Source organism: Pseudopipra pipra, chromosome 4 (genome assembly GCF_036250125.1).
Source record: "Pseudopipra pipra isolate bDixPip1 chromosome 4, bDixPip1.hap1, whole genome shotgun sequence".
Classification (NCBI taxonomy): domain Eukaryota; kingdom Metazoa; phylum Chordata; class Aves; order Passeriformes; family Pipridae; genus Pseudopipra; species Pseudopipra pipra.
Window position 1 is genome coordinate 42,603,151 of NC_087552.1, and position 15,609 is coordinate 42,618,759.

At 37.0% G+C, this 15,609-nt stretch overlaps 1 long non-coding RNA gene across 3 annotated transcripts; it reads right to left on the reverse strand.

Annotated features, from left to right (window-relative positions):
• Positions 1-3,571: 3,571 nt before the first annotated feature.
• On the reverse strand, positions 3,572-14,180 carry LOC135413221 (uncharacterized). Of its 3 annotated transcripts, none has more exons than XR_010430136.1 (5): positions 13,444-14,180; positions 11,188-12,399; positions 9,579-10,598; positions 6,772-6,989; positions 3,572-3,723 (listed from the first exon to the last, which is right to left on the reverse strand). It is a non-coding gene; the product is annotated as an uncharacterized LOC135413221 (long non-coding RNA). The 3 variants fall into 3 exon arrangements; XR_010430135.1 differs by having other exon boundaries at positions 9,579-9,616; positions 10,425-12,399; XR_010430134.1 differs by having other exon boundaries at positions 9,579-12,399.
• Between the last annotated feature and the right edge of the window lie 1,429 nt (positions 14,181-15,609).

Genomic DNA, 15,609 nt, shown 5'->3' on the forward strand with positions numbered 1-15,609 from the left:
AGTTCCTTTTCTTAAAGGGATGAACCTCGCTAGTGAAGTGATAACAAAAAGTAAACACTGCTAAACCAGTTCATCTTCAAGATATATATTGATTGTTATGAAGTTCAGCTTCTTGCAAAAAAAAAAAAAAATAAATCTGGGCAACACGCACTTTGGAAGTTGATAGAAGTGTATGTGACTACACAGGAAACCACTTCCTCTTTTGAAAATAATTGCTGCACCCTAATTCAGCCTAGGTTATATATTGTTTCTTGAAGCTTATGAAAATATGGTACACTTCTAAGTTCTTGCTTTTTGCCTTTCAGTTTTGGAAGTAATGCAAGTTCAGCAGCAGCACAAGGTCCCCATAAACTACTTAAAAGAAACAGTATCAGAGCGAGAGTGTTTCTTGATCATTGTCCCATGGACCAGTTTGATTAATCTTGACAAAATAATCATTTAGTCAAACCAAACTTTAAAGCAAAACACAAATACATGTAATAGAAAGATTACTGTTTTGAAAGCAAAATGAACGATTTCGTATTTGCCATCTATATTGTAAGGCCATCTTGATATCTGCAGCAGAGTGATAATACCTCCATATTTAAACTAGTTTTAACTGTATTTCCCTGCCAAACTGTAACTAATCTACACATCCAGAAATAGTAATGTGGTACTGACAAGTCTTTAAACTAGTACAGAATGGTGGCAGGTGAAATGCCCATTTCTTCCTTGAATTTATCTAAGAATTTAGTTTTGGATATTCTTTCAGAGCTGAAGTGAGCCTTTGTAAAGAAGATGGCATTTCATAACTTTGAAGACTCAATTTAAAAGCCTCTCACTTCAGCTTGAAGGTTGTCTGAATTCATACTTGACATGAGCAGTTTGGCACTTCTGTGGCTTGTGCCATTTCTGACTGCAACAGATCTGGCTCTTGAAAGTCCTGATCTGGGTTTTTATTCTTTAGGCTCAGCTGCTGTACTGGGACAAAACTCCAACAATTGTCACACCAGCAACTTAATAGCTTAGAGTTCTTTCTCCCTCTTATCTGCATACACACTTAATTTATTCAGAGGTCTCATCTCCAGTAGCTCTGCAAGTCTTTGACTTTGACACCTCAGATTGAAAAAAATACTGAAGGTTTTTGCGTCTGATACTCTGAAGCTGATGAGCAGGGCTGTCACTCAAATTCACAGGAATTGTTTTTCTGTCCAGTGCTAGTTAGGTAAGACGTTCTGCTGTCAGTGGTAAAACCAGATGTTACTGTGCAACTGTTCAAGTCCCACGGACTTGTATATCCCAGAAGGAAAAATGTTTGGATTTTTTACTATTAGCATGCCATGAAAGAGCTGAAAAGAGTTTGAAGTTCTCTCTTGTGCCAATTTCCTGATTACTCTGCAGTCTTTGGAATAGCTTGACGATTATGGATTTTCACCACAGCTGGCCAGTAGAAGTTGTATTTAATGAAAATTCTGGGAAATTTTTCATTAAGTAAAGCTGTCATTTGCCTTTGAATCCAAGTCTCTTAAGATCAAGCTAATATTATATCTGAATCCTTTCTAATTTCTGGTTGGGGTAGTGTAAGAGTTCTAAAAGCTTATTTTTACAAGTTCTGCATTTTTTTCCACCTATGTCTGCATTCTTTTGGTTTACCTGGTATAGGGGAAGTTGAGCTTTAAGTCAGCCAGTGATGTTTTAACTTCAAGTATATATGCAGACTGAACTGCATCTCTCTTCTGTTGCACCTGTGTTCTAGCAGAACATCACTGACTATAGCGTGGGCAAATTTGTACTTCTCAGAGATGCACTTCATGCATTGCATACTTCAATTTTTTTCTTCTGTATACGTCAAGGAAGTTATAAGTAGCATATACACATATTCAAACTAATTTCTATTCTGAAGGCCTGTTTTTTATTGTAGAGGTTAGCATCTAGTGAGCCCACAGAAAAATAAGATCCTCCCTAAAGCTTTGCTTCTGCAAACTTACGGAGTGCCTCCACTGAAAGTGCAAAAGCTGGTGAATGAATTTCACTACAGCAATTAGCTGTGCACAGTAAGACTAGAAGAAAGTTACAGCTTATAGTTGGAGGAGTTGGAGCAACTTGGGTACTTTTTGGGTTGAATGTAGTGTGATTTCAGAAGCCTAAAAAGAAACTTTCATCTCCTGTTCAGAAAGAGAAGAAAATAGAATGAATTCTAGAACATTTGATAATAACATTCAGTAGAGAAATTAGGATAAAATCCTGTCCCAATTTTAATAAAATTCTGTTGAGCAGGGTTCTACCAGCATACTGATTTCCAGCTTCCTTTGACTAAAGCCTAAAAAAAGATTAAAGCTCCATGGCAACTACTGTCTTAACTCCTGACAGCCATAGTATAAATTACATCTTGGAAAAACCTAATACTGAAAAGTTTTATTTAGGTCACCAGTCAGGCTATGAAATGGAAGGCTTATAGATGCCACCCCAAACTTTTTGTCCCTGCGTGGCATCAGTGAGGTAGAGGTTTTTATGGGAGACAAATTGAATGCTATATAACTATATGCAGGATGAATTTAAAAATCTGACAAGTTTTAGGTGTGTAAACTTGTTTCATGCTCCTGTGGAAAAGACTGCAATTTACTTGCAACTGTAATCTTCCAGGGAGGAATATGGCAAGGTTCAGCTAGGAGACAGCAGCCCAGACAGGTATAATGTGTGGTTATCACAGTAGTTGCATTTGCTAACAGTGGAGAAACAGTATTGGGTTGGTTGGTTTTGGGGGATTTTTTTTGTTTGTTTTGTTGTCATTTTTGTGTGGAGGTTTTTTGTTGTTTTTGGTTGGTTGGTTTTTTAATGTAGAGGGGAGGGAAATGGATGAGAGTTGTGCAACTCATTTGCCCACAGGTGTCCCAGCATCCATAGTTGTGCCAGACAAGCTGTAAATCCCTTTCATGCTTGTATGGAGATATTGTTTTCTTGCTGTTTGAGGTTAACAATGCATAGGTTATCATATGGAAATAAATAGAAATGGACATTAAAAGTCTAGAGTAAAGGGACCTGTGTTAAGCAACAACAAAACTTCCCAATTTTCTGCAATTTGCATGAAGATTATCTGGTACTGTTATTTACTTAGTTCTGTTTTCTTGTTCTTTTACTATTTTCAACCTTGTCCTCTCTGGCCTTGAAGAATGCCTTTAATTGTCTGAGGAATACTTTATTGGAGCCATTTAAATAGCCTGGATAGCCTGGTGGCTGAGGCAGGAAGGGATTGGTAACCAGGATCATCGATCCTGCTCCCCAGTGCAGGGACAAGGTGGGGTGGGACACGAGAGGCTGCATGCTCCCTAGTCTGTCAGCTGCTGCTGGGCAGACACAAAATTATTCCAAGGCTCCTTTTGACCTTATCAGATAGCAAAGTTAAAGCCCTCAATATTCTATTTAAAAGCGGAAAGTACCTATCATTTCTCAAAACCAAGATAATATAAAAACTGTACTGAAGTTGCAGCCCATTACATTCCTACCTTACTGCCTACTTAGAAATTTTGCCTTGTAAATGTTTAATACTAACATGCCATCTATTACTGGAGAAAGATGAGAAATAGAAGCAGTACAGTATAATAGTCAGTTTTACAGACCTGCAAGTAGGACTGCTTTTATCCTTTCCTCCAGCAGCTGGAATTTGATGATCACAGTATAATGTGATCCTCCTTCATAACCTGGAATAATTGTATGCTGTGTTCAAATGGATCCCAAGCTTTTATCCTGTGAACAGATAACAAAAACATACTCAAATACAAATAGATAGTAAAGTCTATAAGAAAAAAACTAAACATGTTTTTTCCCCAAAGGTATAATATTGAAATAACAAACAATGCTCAGTTGAAGCCAATGAGTTGTGTAAGTTAATCAGTAGACCTGGGACATGGGATACAAGATAATCTCACTATTACATGGCTTTTGGGAGAGCTTTAAAGAAGTTTAAAAAGTAGTAAATGATTTGCATTTCTGAGTATCAGTTGGATCACAGAATTTCTGCATTGGTAAAGAACTCTTCATATTAATTTCATAAAACTTGGAGATGTTCAATAATAGTTGAAGTCATACACAAACAGACCTCTGAGCATTTTCTAAATAAGGATACATACTTTGGCTATGATTTTCAGTGCAGTACTCTGCAATCTAATGATAATATGCACCAGCACGGCAAATTCATCTACATTATGACTACATTTTATTTAGCAATAAAAGGTAAGAATAATTTAGAGTCTGTCCCCTCTTACACTATTAAAATATTTGTCGTAAGCTGCAAAGGTACTTCACAATGACTTTATATAAAGAACATGCAATAAAATTTGTGATTATCATACCAGAGCTATTCTAAACTCGACTTCAGAAGACATACTTCCCTGTTCCCAAAGCACTTGCAGACAAGGTAAGTTAACAGAGTCTGTGTCCATTCTTACACCTGTGCAACATTTGGTCCTGCTTGCTGTGGGGAGGGTACTTAATGCACTGTAAAGCTAATGGAGCTTTACAGCCACAAGGCTTGTCTTCCTGTAAACATGCTCTGCACTTTTGAAACCTGCTTAAGGATAAAAGATGATGCTTTCTTGGTAAGTGACATTTTAAGTATTTAAAGTTTTCTTTAGAGAAATCCGTAATGTTTTGTCACACGCTTGTGGCTGTTGCCACGGAGACAAAATTGGTTTGGGGGAAGCAGGTCAGACATAAGTCTCATATTTAATAAAATTTTTTTTACTCACACCTCTCTGTCTTGTATTTAATGACTTGTCGTTCCATACTTGGTGGTATGGGGTACAACAGAAGAGAAGAAAGCATCCACAGGTTTGAAAGGCATGACTTTGTGGAGTGCACCAGAGTAACTGAACTGCAGCTTCAGTAACTCTTAGCTGTAAAAGGCTGTTAAAACTTATAAGAATTAAATTAACTGAAAATAAATTTAAAACTTCTTTTACTAATTCAAATCATGCAGATTCCACAGAGGAGGAATGTCCTGACAGTAACCAAAAACACTCCTGCCTCTCTTCTGTTGCTGAATGAAGGATTAAAAAAAATATATATATCCTATTTTGGAATAGCTTTTGCTTCTAGACAAAAGTTTGTTCAAAAAAACCCAGTAGGGAAAAGTTGTTGATATGTTAAGGTCATGTTATCTGCTTGCCAGACCAACAGATCATTTGATGAGGCTCCTTCTTGAGCTTTATGGTCAATGTAAATCTGCATATAAAGACACATAAAATGGGCCCAGATTATAGTCCTAGTTTTCCTTCTTACTAAATTAGGCACAGCTTTTAAATGGAATTACCTGATGAATATAAAAATATTATACTTCCATTCAATTCTTTATAGCTGAAGCTAAGTTACTTAGGCTGACTGTGCTTTCAAACACTTTATTTTCGCACTGATATAAACTGATATTCTTTCCTAACAAGTTGTACCTTTCCACTCTGCCCATTTCTCCAAAGGTTTTGTGCAGATTTGCTCTTTATCAGGTGCTTTATCTCCTATTCAACAGCCTGAATAACTGGTAAGACTGAGGTGCAATTTTAAATTTAGGCCTTGGCAAAATATGGAATCTGCACATAGCAGGTTCTGTCTCTATTAAATTTAAAAACCATGAGCACATAATGATGTTGAAACTGTTTATTTTTGCCTTGAATAGCAAAAATTAGGAGAGGCACTGGGTACAAGCTCCTGAACCAAAGCCAGGCATGAGAACATTTAGTAATGAGAGGGCAGTAAGCTCATTCCTCTAAGATACTGCTTGTGTTTTCAGCAAAATAGCCAAGTTCCTACTGAAGGCTTAATTGCATCAACCGAAAGCAACTAAGTAAGATATCCGAGTTGAAGTCATCTAACTCAAGGCTCTAAAACATGCTGATAGATACCATTAGGTATCTGGATCACTCCATGGGAAATAACTGAACCAATAATTGTGGTATTGCTATTTCTGCTATGCTTTTGAACCATGTAGGCAGATATTTAATGGAGTGTTATGGGTTTCAGTTGAAGGTGCTGCTGCTATAAACAGCTCCATTAAAACAGACTGTATAATAGCTTTGTCATAGTTTTATGTCAGTGTATCATTTCAAGCAGTTCTCTTTTTAAATCTTAAATAAAGCCCATTAGAGATCACCACTTGAGCTGTTAGACTTGGAAAGATCATGAAACAGCTGGCTGGACTTCCAATAGCTCTAATAAATGGCACGCATAACTTCTCTCAGTTGTCTCTCATTACTTACTGTTCATGCCTTAAAAATACTAAATTTCTTCTAAGTCTTATTTTTCACTAGATCTCTTTATTTTGTTTGATGCTTGTACCTTCTTCAGCCCAGGTCTCCCAGTGGGTGTGTGTCCCTGTGACTAGATTTTTTACTCCAGAGTGGAATGATCATCATCTACTTTAGCTGGGAAAAGTGTGGGCAAATTCACAAATAGTCATACTTAAAACCTGAGTCCCATGTAAAGAGAGCACTGTTTACTAAAGATGACACACGACAAAGCCTAATTTCAAACAAATCATGCCGTTCTATTAATGAGTGTTCAACATTCCTGCTTATTTCCAGAACATATAAGCAGAAACTAATATATTTGTGTCATTCCTTAAAGTGGTAAAAAACCTGGCAGGATAACCAATCACAGTGAAAAGTTGCAAATGAGTGGAATAAAATGATGTGAAAGTCATTTTGTTTAAAAAGATAAAGTAATTTTTACAAACATTTTAAATCCTTGACTTATCAGCAGAAGCACAAAATCCATTAACTTATTCTTTGCATTTCATGAAGTTACCTTATCAGCATTAGCCAGCTTCCTCATTTTTCCTTTCTGAGCAAGAGATTCGGTAGAAGGACTTGATAATTGTTGATTGTGCCATTCATGTAATAACAAAAGAGGGACACATTTGGGAGTTTACTCATTTTCCATCATGACTCCAAACACAATTCTTCTGCCATTGTATGTAATTGTTAGCAGTACAAATCTGGCTCATTTTTCAATCATTTTTAAACCTAAAATTTAGAAAAATAGTAATTTTAAGTGCCTGTCAGATAAACACATCTAATATAAATTTGATATTAGTCTTAAGGAATAGCACCTTTAATGATTATTTAATATAGTACAATAATCAATGACAAAAACCCCTAGGATTTGAAGAGAGGAAGATCAATATGTCACTAATTTTGCACTATTGAGAAAAAAACCCAACCAAATCTTGTGAGATGAATAAATAGGAATTCTGTTTTAAGATTTGTTGAGTAATTATATGCTATTCAGTTTAGGAAACCACTCTTAAAGGTGGAGGGAGTTCAAATAAGCAACAACATAGAGAAGAGGTGTAGAAGATGACTTCTAATGATAGAACGGAGCCTAGAAAGAAGAGGACTGAAGTCACTAATCCCCAGTAATGTGAAAGTTTGCTTCCAAAAGCAAAGGGACATCTGCGTAAATCAAAAGGACAATAACTAATGTCCTTTGGATGGAGCACTGGAAGTTTGAATAAGACACTAGGGAGAAAATAAAACAAAAAAAATGAGCTGTCTAACCACAGTGACAGTGAAACACTGGAATATACTACTTTGGAAAGTAAAGATCTCCAGTGACAAAGATGCTACAAGACAGGCTATACAATCATGTTGGTATTAGTTTAATTGTAACTGATCCTGCCTTTGGGCAAGGGGAAATGGATTGGATCAGGAGTTCTTGAGCTGTGGGAAGACACTGACATACCCTTGGAGGCCCAGGCAAAGCTCCAGGAGAATTTAGTCTTATATTTCTCCTTCCTATCTATTCCCCTAAAATTTCTCTCTGAAAATCATTTGAAGAATGTTGTATTTGCTCTCAGGACAGGAGGGGTGCAGAGCCATCAGATTTGCCCTGCCTAGGGGCACATTTGGAGCATCTCCAGTGGCCACCTGGGGGGGCACTTGTTGCATGTTCGTTGCACTCCCCTGGTAAGAGTGAGCTGAACTGTGTTGAAGTTATTGCTACCCCCGTGGCACAAAGTGCATGGGAAAGGCTGACCTTTTTCTTCCTAGTGAAATCCAGATCCACAACTGAAGAGCATTGAAAGGCATAGGATGTGAGGAATGGTGCAATTTCCCAGGGGCATCAAGACTTGGATCAGGCAGAGGAAGCTTGTAATGATACCTGTCAATTCAGGCAGCAGCTTCAGAACACAACTACCCAGGGACAACATTCTAGGTGTTATACAGAAGTACCACCTATTTGCTGGACTGGAAATAGGGATGTTTGTATATATGAAGGGCCTATCCTATTACAGTAGAAAGACAGGCCCAATAATAATAAATTTCAGTATCATTGAAATAAATCACCTCCTAAAAGGATTTTCAGCTCTGCTTTCTCCTTGCTGCATGTAATTAATAAATTAATAACAAAATAATTATATTTTTCACACTCATAGAAAATGTGATAGATGTTCAGGTATTTTAACCAGCAAACCTGGATATATGCTTTGGTTTCTACCTATTCAAGAAACACTGGAATAATACTTCACATTATTTTCTTTGTTAAGTGTTAATTTTTGGTGGAAGGGACTGGCAAAATGAGTACATGAATTTTTAGCATCTAGAGAACATATTCAGTAAGTAATCCTTGCTGTGCTGATCATTTCTGAATAGTTTCCTGCAAATATTCACTATCCGAACTTTTAGTTATTTTTATAAATACCGCATCTAGAAATGGTTTTCAACATGAAAAGACCCTTTAAACCTACAAAAAGTAAGTTGCATTCCAGTTTCTAAGTTCCATGGTATGATACAGTCAATTTTCTCTTCTTCAGTGTATCTGGGAAGCACCAGATAGGATCTATTGTAGGTCAAGGCAGTTATGTATAGAAAGAGGATAGATGTGTTGGTTTCAAGAAGGAGTTGGCACAAGGCTTGCAAACAACTCAGAGAAATGGTGCATGTGGTATGAACCCACTGTGATCTAAGGAGCAGCAGATCATGTCACAAGTCACAAGCTCAAGAACATTTCTACAGATTTATGTCAGCACTTTTCTTTTTATCTCATCTATCTCTAATTAAAAATATGTACCCTTCTCTCAGTCTTTGCATGTTTATTTATGTATGTTGTTAAGTGGCATTGGTGGTGGTCAATGAAACATAAAATCAAATGGACCTCTAGGCATAAGTCCCCTCATATGATCATATAAATTATTGTATATGTACACATATGCACTTGTCATAACTTCTGCAGCTGATCTATCTGTTGACCCAATGCAGTGATGACTAAGAAAAATCAAAGCAAGTCATCTCAAATGAACACAGGGCTGAGACTATCTACAGTGTGTCAGATGGGAAACTGTTCACAGTAAGGCCAAACACAGGCCCCCACTTATACTTCATATATGCAGGTGACAGTAAATACCAAAGATTATTAATAAATGTTGCAAAGTTGTGGGGAAAAAAAAGAAATTCTGGTTACAACACAACGAAACTGTAAAATTCTTATTACAATTTAAAACTTGATTTTTAGGAAGAAAAATCATAGATTTCCTGATTAGAAATTTAATCATCAGTGTAAGTTAAGAAATCAAAAGGTGGACTTAATTATGGTCACGACCACGGAACACTTACCTGTTTGAGACCTTCCTCATACCAGATAATAATGGAAACTATGGAGAGAAACCAAAGTTGGACAAAATAGCTTCTCAGATTTCTAACAATTCTTACATAACATATGCATTAGTAAGCAGAATAATATTTTGTGAGCTGAAGCTATATAAACTTGATACAATAGGATTCTCACCTTTTCATCTCCACTAAGCACAAAAGATGCACAATATACCTAATAGATGATCAGTACAAATTTAAGGCTTCTGGAAAACCTCCTTCTTTCTCATCTTTTGTATATTGTAAGCAGGTGGTGACAGACTGCACCTTAAGTAACTACTGTGAACAGCAGTGGTAGAATAAATTCCTTGCATTTACTCAGAAGTCAAAACATGCTGTCTGCAACTCCAGACTTCAGGAGGTGAAAGGAAGTAGTGAGGAAAATTCTCTGTATGCCTACCTTCCATTCACCCAGGACTGTCCATTCACCCAGAACTGTCCTGTCAGTGAACAAAACTTAGGGGTGACAGGTGGAAAAAAAGATTGGGAACCACTGCTTTAGACTGATGTGCAGAGAGATGGTAATGCTACTGAAACAGTATTTGAGTGAGGACAGTCACACCCCTCCTTCCCACTTCTCAGGCAGCTAGGGTCACCAATTCTTGCAGTTGAAGGAATATAATAATTGCACATCAGTCTGGTCTTCATCTCTGATCTCCCTGCTTCAAGACAAGGACACTCTGGCTTTAAGGAAGGTTACAGTGACCTCCTTTAGTTATTCCAGTAATTCATATTTCAGTGCAAATCCATGGCCTGGACAACTGATGTTTCAGCTTCAGCTCTGCAGTGCTACAGAAGTTAAAGTGTCACCTGTCTCTCCTTTGCTCCATTCTTCTTTTGGGTGGAGTCTGCTGGTACAGGTCCCTGGTGGCCTTTGACAGAAGATGGCCTGCCAGAATAGGTTGCTCAGGAGTTGCCTTTGTATTGCAGCTCATCCAATCCTTTACAAACCCAGCCTCCGAATTCCCAATGACAAAAAGTTCCCTGGCAAAACATCAGGATTCTTTGATATCACATGAACTATGTTCTGGGAACAGCACCAAAAGATCTTATCCAAACATTTCTCACAGACCTCACAAATGCTAGAGAAAACCAACTCAGTCCAACAGGCACAGGGAAGAATGAGTTGCGTCTTTCTGCTCCAGTGAGGTCTTTATTACTGTTAGAGAGTTTTATCCACAGAAAGCAACTTCTTTTGTCTCCCTCCATTTCTGGAAAACGGGGCCTTAGCTCACACTTCGAGTCCCACAGTAGCTTTGAAACTAAGTAAAGCTGACCTTAACCAGACTTAAAGTTTCCACTCAGAAACACAATATACTGTAAAGAATTGCTTATTTTCAGATGTTAACTTTATTTAGAGACTTCCTCAAGTATCTGATGGATTTTAAGAGAATTACCATTATGCTAACAACTATTGTGACTCAAGAAAATAAAAGAAATTAAGATGGTTGACTGAACAATCATTCTAATTAAAAGTATTTAGCAGTTAGTTTTATGGAGCACAAACATATGATCTTTTTCTATACATAAAACTTTGTGGATGATGCAGTCAGTGCCAGAGACAAACTCTTACCTAATTTCAGAGAGGCCAAGCAGTAGAATTCCTCAAGAATCCTGTACTCTTTACTTTGGCAAGGGACGATGTAGTGACCTGACTGTTTCTTCACATACTTTTTTCAAAAGGTAATAGGTTAACAGAGTCTAGTAAAAATATATTTTAAAAATGCCTTGCCTGCTTTGTGTAATTAATTATCTAAGCAAATGTCTTGTTTAATTAGGCTTTGCAGAAATGTAAAAAAAAAAAGCCCATAAGCATGCACAACCCTCCAAACTTATGAGTAAATTTGTTTTTAGTATATGAAAAATGAGTGTTAGAGAATCCAGAAGAGAGGCAAATCCCTTGTTTGTAAATACAAAGAGTTCTGTATCCTTCATCAGCTCAATTTCAATGATTTCTATCTTTTCCATTCTAACAGCATAGCATTCTGATTTTACTGTTTCACACTGTAACCACTCCAGCACTGAGATTCCTGCATACAACACCTCCAAGACAAAAAACCCCAAACCACTCACAATTTATGACTAGTAATTATTCTGCCTACAGAGTTGTCTCTGTTGTGTTTTAATGTTTGAAGTGGCTTGGTTTATGAATCTTTTGAATAATTCCATGGCAGTCATCTCCAGTTTCCCAGCGCAGATATATATGTATCCAGTTGCAACACAGAGCTGAAATCCTGGCCTCACTGAAACCAGTGGGAGCTCACTTTTGGAATTCTGAGCTCTCATAATAAATTATTAATTAAAAAAAAATCCATTTTTTTGGCTATAATTTGGCTGAGACATGGTCTAAAAAAGTCTGCCCATCAAGATGTTGCAAAGATGAGTCCTTTGGCTAACTCTTTATGTTCAACTTGCTTGTAACTGGATGATTCTAGCAATGTTCAGCATTATGCTCATTATGTTAGTTCTGAATCCAGCCCCCAAATTATAGAAAGTAGTACATTTTGTGTGCTCTTTTTGGCTGAATCACCTGTTGAAGGTTTCAGTCATGTTTTCAAAGGCAACACTGTGCTTTTCATGTTGTCTTGTCAGCTACGTGCCCTAAACTTAAAGAAAGGCAATGTTTAAACATCTAATATCTGTATATGTTGAACGTGCCTGGAACAAGTCTGTATAACCACAATGTCTCAAATAACAGTTGTATTTTTTGCCTTGTTTGTAGTAACAGTCAATTACTGGTTATTGATCTTTGCAGCCAAGTTCCATTTGAAGGTAGCTCTCTCCCCTACAAAAGGGTAAACAAAGAAGTTCAGGAGAAACACCTACATATTTAAGGTTAAATTTTTTTAAAAAAGCATTTGTAACACAAGAATAGAATATTCTGCAGTTAACATTTGTGTCTGTGGTTATTTTACTAGGACAATCTTGTGAAGTTGCTTGAATGGTCTGTCTGGATTTTGCCACCTTTTTGGCAAGTACACAAAGGCCAGGTACACAAATGTTTGCATTGGTGATAATTTAACTTTGTAGGTGAAATACAGGGTGCTGATCACTACGTATAAAGCCTAATGTAATCTGGTTTACAGAGAAAGTAGAAATTAGCAAAACTTTCTCTCTCCTACTGTCTTACCACAACATTTGTGTTCAGAAGGGACACAGGTATCTTTTCCTGAGCCAGGCTGCACAGGACATTTTTTAGAATAAGCCATTGTTTGACTTTAATGCCATCAAATGTATGTTTAAATCTCATACTACTACAAGAAAATCTAAAATGTATGTTCAATTATTGATATTAGTATTCAGTTTACTGATAAATTATTGAGATAGCAGCAGAAACTTTCATTCAGCACTGAAAATCATACCTTGCTTTCCAGAATGGAGATTTTTAGGATTAGGGTACATTTCAGTGATAAGGAGCAAACATAACATTTGGAACTTAATTTAAATTCCCTTAAAATTCCACAAAATTCACAGGAAATTTGATTCACATTTCTTGTATTTTCACAAATATGAATACACTTACTCACTACTTAAGCCCATTTCCTTTGTCACATGATATATTTCACAGCACTCAGGTTATTTGGTATTAATTTTTTAACCACATGGCACACTGTTTTTCATTGCTACCTTGTTGCAGGTCTTTATGTGAAACATTAAGAAATTAAACAATGTACCATGGTAAAGCAGAAGAGATTATAGAAGTAGGATATGGAATGATAATATCAATAGTTTGAGATTTCCATTTGCATGATCCTTTCAGAAATTATTCATATTCAAATAAAAAATTCTTCTTTATTTAAGAAATGGAAGCAGAAATGAAACCACTCACCTCAAGGATGAACTGAAAGTAACTTGGCCATATGCCTGTGGTCTTCACATTCCGGAGTATTATCTCAGTAGTATTAATGTCTGGAATACATTTTAATACCTTGAGGTAATAACCCAGACGATTAATGAAGCAGGTACAAATAAAGTCCTTGCAGCAACCCTGAAGAGTGCAAGAGTAGACAAAGATGCTAACACTAAAAGTTCTACTTGCATAACAGCTGCTGCCCTGTAAGGAACAGCAGAGCTGTTCATAGAAGAGGGAGGTTTCTATTACACCACTACAGGCACTTTATAACAGCATTTGTTTGAAAAATCTGTAAGACTATTTGAAAAGAAAACATGTTCTCTCAAGAAAAATTCAGGGTCAAATGTCAGTGTAAAGTGAAGGCAGCCCTGCTGGTCCTTCCAAAAGTAACGGAGTAATACAGAATTTGATCTTGGAGCAGGTGCTGGGCGGGATAGGATGCAGGTACCAGAATCTGGAGGGTTCAATGGAGGCATGAGAGAGCCGAAATCTCCAGCTTCCAGACAGAACACAGCTGGATGAAAAAGTTAGGGGCAAAAGCCCAGACTTTTAGGAAGAATAAGCCACCTAAATTGTTGGAAGGCTGCCAGAGTGATTTTCAAAAATTCCAAAAGAACTTAGAAAAGATGCTCTTGAAGACCTCATGGGCCACCAACATATTTTTTAAAATTGGTCAAAACTTCCTTTTCTGGAGAAGCAAGAATTCATTACTTAAAGATCACAAGGAAGTAGTCATTAGTTACAGCTTTTCCATGAACAGTGGCCACAGAGTCTTGGTGTATCAGTTTAACAACCACATCTCCTTTGCTAGCACTGAACATCATGGCTTCTTTTTTATTTCTGTAGAAAAGATGAGTCAACTAAAACAGAGAACAATTATCTGTAGCCCTAATATATCCCACTACTTAATAAAATCTGAAGACTCAAGTGCATGAACAAGGAAGATTGAATTGTTTCCAGATGTGTATGCTCAACCCAGTGCAAGAGGTGTATGACAGCGTCAGGTCTATACTGTCACAACCAGAGGAGCAAGTCACTGAATAAACCCCAGATGCTCTGATGCATCCTGATTTGGACTTTTTATACCAACTATGATAGGACTGGGAGGGGAAGGGAAGGATTGCTCTGGAAGTGACAGTTCAGGAATAAAAACTATCAGATTGCTAAATATGCTAGTTAACTGATCATTATAATGGTATAAAAGATTGTCACATACAGTAGGAATTTTTAATATGGTTTGATTTTGCTTTTTTTGAAATATTTTACCCTTGTTTCTGCCTGCACTGAATCTAGATGAAGCATTCATTATGATTTGCTGTCGTCCCAATGCCATCACCATCTGCACATCTAGTTTTATACCCTTCGGACGTACCAGTGATAAAGAAGTGAGAAAAACCAGGGCTAAATAAGGACATCAACATACAATTTGGATGATACCCTTTACAATCCCTTTTATGTATTGCTTCCTTCCTTTTTCATCCATTTGCTTTCTAACACTTTGTCTTAACTCGTTGCAACTGGATTTACCTTTGCAAAATATTTCTGTCTTTGACACAGGGTATTGCCAGTGCCATTTGAAATCAAATCAATGAGAGTGGCAGACACTTCCCCTAAATCTCACCATTCAAATCCGGTGAAACATACTGTGTAAGTATGTTACTGTCCTTTCCTACCATTATATGCTATAGAAGTGGACCAGTCACCCTTAGGAAGCCCATCATTTTTTTACATGACTACAATATTTATATAGCGAAGATAAATAATGAACTCCCAGCTGATACAGGGAATAGGACACCAACTGAGAGAACACTCCTGCGCTGCACTAGGACAAACCTTGTTCTCAGAAATCATGTCAACAAACATAAAGCTGCATGCTGGAGTGGTGTAGCAAACTAGGAGGATGCCCTTCAACCTGCGTTTGGAAGAAGTACTTGAGTAGCGGTTTGTTACTGGGAGATACAGTAGGTTGTTGAAAAGATGAGAGAATTCAAAGCTACAAAATGTATCCTTGGGATCCCTTATAACATTTGGATTCAGATTGCATAATGAAAATACATCAATTATACAGCAATGGAGTAAATATAAAGAAATTGTTAACAGACCTGACTTTCACAAAAAGATAATGAAGGAATTTTTAAATCC